Here is a 6,000-nt window from a genome sequence, read left to right on the forward strand (position 1 = left end):
CACAAAGACAACATCATCCTAAAGTTTGCGGACGACACCGCAGTGATAGGATGCATCACTGGCGGGGACGAATCGGCTTACAGGAGGGAGGTGGCCAGTCTGGTAGCATGGTGTGAGGACAACAACCTCACCCTCAATACGGACAAGACCAAGGAGATGATAGTGGACATGAGGAAGAAGAGGGGACCTCATCGGCCACTGTACATCCGGGAACTCGAAGTAGAGAGGGTGAGCAGCTTCAAATACCTGGGCGTCCACATCAGCGAGGACCTCACCTGGACACTTAACACCACACAGCTGGTTAAGAAGGCCCAACAGCGGCTGTACTTTCTGAAGAGGCTGAGGAAGTTTGGCATGTCGCCCAAGATCCTCAGCAACTTGTACAGCTGCATTGTTGAGAGCATCCTAACCAGCTGTATCACTGTGTGGTACAGCAGCACTATTGCTATGGACCGCAGACTCCTTCAGAGAGTGGTGAAGACCGCTGAGAAAATCACCAGGACTCCACTGCCCTCTCTGCAGAGCATCTACCACCGCAGAGTCCACAGGAGAGCCATCCATCCTCAAGTACCCCACCCACCCCCAACACGGACTGTTCACACTTCTACCCTCAGGCCGGAGGTACAGAAGTGTTAAATGCAGGACCACCAGACTAAAAAATTCCTTCTTTCCCACTGCCATCAGACTCCTAAACAACGCATAGGAGATTATAATCATTGACTACCTCATATAACTGTACTACCTCATAACTGAACCCGACTTCAGTTTGCACATGCATAATTGCACTGTTTACATTTGCACTGTTTTATTATTATTATTGTTGCTTTTTTATTATCACATGCTGCCTTAAATTTTGTTATCTTGTACATTTTGTTTAGTATATATTGTATATTTTTTAGTATTGTACATTTTACATTGGTTGGCATTCAGCGGACAATAAAGCAAGAATTTCATTGTACAGGGAAACGTGTTTTCTACTGTGCATATGATAATAAACACTTTGAATCTTGTTCAACAGGGGAAGGGGTCCTCATAGACGGCCGTAGCAGGGCTGGACAAGGACTTGGGTACAGGGGAAGGGGTCCTCATGGAGGCCGTAGCAGGGCTGGACAGGGACTTGGGTACAGGGGAAGGGGTCCTCATGGAGGCCGTAGCACTCCTGCCTACAGGGAGGAGGTCCAGCACCTAACAGTGTGGTGCAACGACAACAACCTGGCTCTCAACACCAGGAAGACCAAAGAGCTCATTGTGGACTTCAGGAAGTCAAAAGCTGGCACACACACCCCCATCCTCATCAACGGGACTGAGGTGGAGCGAGTCACCAGCTTCAAGTTTCTGGGTGTCCACATCTCTGAGGATCTCTCCTGGACCCTGAACACCTCTACCCTGATCAATAAGGCTCACCAGCGTCTCTTCTTCCTGAGGAGACTAAAGAAGGTCCATCTGTCTCCTCAGATCCTGGTGAACTTCTACCGCTGCACCATCGAGAGCATCCTCACACAAGTGTTCAACAGTTTTGTACGTGGAGGGTGCTTTAGTAGAGTCAGTGTGATCTGGGTGGTTGAGGAAGGTGCTGAGCTGCAGGGAGACTCCAGATACCAGGGTGTCACACAGGGCGACTGTGACACTCCAGAGGCCATTGTCTTACCATGCTTACAATGGGTCAGGAAAACCTTTCAGCCTCAAACAATATAATAAGAAGAACATATGCCATTTAGCAAACGCTTTTATCCAATGCCACTTACATTGCAGTGAGTGCATACATTTCAGTTTCTATGTGTTATTAGGGCCATGCTCTAACAACTGATTGGTAGGTTTTTTTTCCAGCGAATATCATAGTTACATGATTGAATGACTAGCAAAGGAGTTCAAAAGTTGAGTGTGCGGAATTTATTAAGTTTGACAATGAGGACGAATCTCATTGCCAAACTTTCCTATAATTCAGTGTGTGTGTGTGTGTGTGTGTGTGTGTGTGTCTGTGTGTGTGTGTGTGTGTGTGTGAGTGTCTCGTGTGTGTGTGTGTAGGTATGTGTGTGCGTGTGTGTGTATGTGCGCGCGTGTGTGTAAATTTGAGTGTCTGTGCATGCATGCATTTATGCATTTGTGCATGTGTGCATGTAGGTGTGTGTGTGTGTGTGTGTGTGTGTGTGTGTGTGTGTGTTTGTTTGTGTCCATGCGTGCGGGCGTGCATGCGTGTTTGTACGTGTGTGTATGTATGTTTGAGAGTTTTTAATTCAACTGTAGGCCTCATTTAGTTGAGTCTTCAGTTGAGTATTACTGGAACTCATCCTACTCTCAGAAATTGATGTGCTTCTTTTACCACTTCCCTTCTTCCGCCACAAGTTCCCATCTAATCTGATTATCTCAACTCACCATCTCTAACGGGAGCACAAGTCATTTCAAATTCAAGGTATGAGTGGGAAAATGTGCCGTTGTTACAGAGAATACATTGACCTGCTTTTGTATTGGGACATTGAAGCATTCTTTCTTCTTTTGGCTTGATATTTTAAATGTTTGAATTTGAAATCAAACTGTTCATATGAGGTTAAATGCTGCCCTGTCTAAATATGTACGCAGGGCACGAGTATGGTCACACTGCTACAATGTTAACTAAGACTCTGTTTCTGACTGAAGTGCTGCTGACCTAAAAACATACACGTTCACTGTAACCCTTCCAATTGCATGTCCTGCTGAGCTAAAAGTGCGCAGGTTTACCGTCATACAAATGCATACATTATCTATGAATTAATGAGACAAATAAACAAAACTAAATATAACATGGTTCATGAGAAAAGAGTAGTCCAAAAAAAGGGAAAACATATTGTGAATGTGTCAATGTGTATTTATTTACTCAGATTACATGAGTGAGTGCCAGAATGTAGATCCACCACAGTGTGTGCTTATAGTCTCCATCTAAACAGGAACTCTCAAAGCCTTAAACAACACCGCTAACCAGACAACAGAACGGAGAAAAACATCATTTTCACATATGAAGAAACTGCTATGGTGCTGTAGAAAATGAATATGTGGTTAAAACATAATGTCCTTTTAAAGAGAGATAACTTCATTCCACACTAGTACCTGTGTACCTATTGAAGAAGTCACCAGAGGGATGAGCAGAGGTGATAACTCAGACAGAGCAGAGAGATTGAGTGTTGGGTCTGACTGCTCTCTGCATGTTCATGATGTCAGAGCTGAGGATGCTGGACCCTACACCTGTCGACAATACTCTGAGGATGAACCAAGACATTAATTAGCAGAGGTTGTGCTGATCTAGGATCAAGTAGGACCTGTACTCTTACTCTGAGACACTTTGTGGATACAGGTTTTAAGGTGCTTTCACATACTGTACTCAGTCACTGAAGGTGTAGGAGTCAGTGGAAGGGACAAGGGAGTGGATTGGAATCAGGCCATAGATGAGCCCATGCTGCTCTTTGGAGACATCTCCCCCACCTACCGTACAAGGAAGGCACCATTCGTTGGCACCCTTCGATAGCTCAGTTGGTAGAGCGGAGGACTGTAGGTTCTATAGCAATAATCCTTAGGTCGCTGGTTCAAATCCGGCTCGAAGGAGGAGCCTTTTTTCTTTTTTTTTTTGTGAGTTTTAACAAGGTGTCGTTCAAGGACGAGGGTTGTGTCTCCACAAAATTCATTCCCTGACCGGGAATCGAACCCGGGCCGCGGCGGTGAGAGCGCCGAATCCTAACCACTAGACCACCAGGGAGAGACTGTTGCCCTGCATCTGTGATGAGGTGCCCTTGTCTAAACAGTCTTCCAAGTGTCCTGACTCAGCACAGCCATGACGGTCAACGACGTCTTCTACCATGCTGTCGCTAGGTGTTCCAAAAATCCCTGCAGTTGCCCGTTGGGGATGTAGCTCAGTGGTAGAGCGCATGCTTTGCATGTATGAGGTCCAGGGTTCAATCCCCTGCATCTCCAAGATACGGCCTCCCTTTTGGGCAGAGGCACATTCTGCATTCAACACCGACCCTCTAAGTTGGAAACGTGCAGATCTGGCAGGCCCAATCAATGAACATGACAATGAGTTCACTGTTCTCCAATGGCCTCCACAGTCACCAGATCTCAATCCAATAGAGCACCTTTGGGATGTGGTGGAACGGGAGAATCGCATCATGGATGTGCAGCCGACAAATCTGCAGCAACTGCGTGATGCTATCATGTCAACGGAGGGATGTTTCCAGCACCTTGATGAATCTATGGCACAAAGAATTAAGGCAGTTCTGAAAGCAAAAGGGGGTCCAACCCAGTACTAGCAAGGTGTACCTAATAAAGTGGCCAGTGTGGTTTACAATTATCAAAGGTCCTCATGAAGTGTTAATGTGATAGTCCTTTTCATGAATTCATGAATTGAACCCTGGCCTCCCGCATGGCAGGCGAGAATTCTATCACTGAACTTGCTTACATGTCAGCCGAATTTGGCCTTGAAGAATGGATATTGACATATATCGGTGGTTTCCAACGGCCGTAAATAAGTGTTCATGCATTGGCCGGGAATCGAACCCGGGCCTCCCGCATGGCAGGCGAGAATTCTACCACTGAACCACCAATGCTTAGACGTCAGCAAGGATAGAGAATGAATGGGGAATTTTGAGTGAGTTTAAGACTTAACTTTAGCGCGAGATCGTGGTTCAATTCCCCAACTGATCAATTAAAACTTGGTTGTATGTCTTTGAACCAAAAGAAAAGTTGATCATCGAAGGGTGTGTAGTTTCCGTAGTGTAGTGGTCATCACGTTCGCCTTACACGCGAAAGGTCCCCAGTTCGAAACCGGGCGGAAACACATTTATTCTCACCATTCCAGGACCAGCTTGAAACACCAGGTGAGCAAAGGATTTAGGCAAAAAGTGTTTGTGCACAGGCTGGGAATCGTGCACAGGCCTTCCAAACCACCTCCTCTGCCCATGTTGGTAATCGAGCCCAGGCCTCCCATACCACCTCCTCGTTAGTTTCGTGGTCAGTATCCCTGCCCGTCACGTGGGAAACCGGGGTTCGAGAGCTACTTATTTCTTGCAGCTCTAATTCAAGCAAAGCAGTCCAAAGGTAGTGAAACGTAGTTGTTAGCTAAATATGTAGCACAAAAAGACCTTCTAACTTGGAAACGTGCAGATCTGGCGGTCCCGTTGGCAACCTTCGATAGCTCAGTTGGTAGAGCGGAGGACTGTAGGTTCTATAGCAGTAATCCTTAGGTCGCTGGTTCAAATCCGGCTCGAAGGAGGAGCCTTTTTTTTTTTTTTTTTTTTAGTTTTAACAAGGTGTCGTTCAAGGACTCCAGCGAACGAGGGTTGTGTCTCGTAGCATTTGTTAATGACCTAATTGTGTTGCAGTGAGTTGTGTTTAAACATTGATGGAAAATATGTGTATTATTGCGAGTGTCTTTTCCTTTCCTATACACTTTTTAGAGATTTGCAGAAAATTCAGTGGACTATAACAAATGCTACATTGAAATAAACAGTTATAATTCAAAACAATATAAAAACTCTGTCCTCATTAACTGTGTGAGAAAACAGGTCTTTATGTTTCTGGTAATATTGGGGCAACAATTTGATTCAGCAGAATAGTGCTGAGCAGAACAAATTCAGAATACTTTACAATACTTCAGTATGATGTTTATTTTAGTGTGATTTTAACAAAGGTTTTGAGAAAACTATAACTACAGTATGGCAATGGCAGTCAATTTTCTCAAAGAAATGTGAATATTGTTGTTGAACAACGTGATTTCAAACTGTAAAAGAGCACAGTGGGTTGTAATGCAAGTCAACATCGTGTTTGACAGTGTAATGAAAGGTGAATATGTTTGGGAGAGAGGAGTGAAGGGTTATTTCACAATGAGGATGTTTGTAGTTTTCATTACTGCATGTATTCAGTGTTAAAACTGGAATGGGAGACTGTACACTGTACTATAATGATCAGACCTTTGTTTCTTTCTCTTATGGACTGCATCACTCGCTATTAGCAATGTGTCAAATTGATTGAATAAAA

The sequence above is a fragment of the Argentina silus genome (genome assembly GCF_951799395.1).
Source record: "Argentina silus genome assembly, chromosome: Y".
Lineage (NCBI taxonomy): Eukaryota > Metazoa > Chordata > Actinopteri > Argentiniformes > Argentinidae > Argentina > Argentina silus.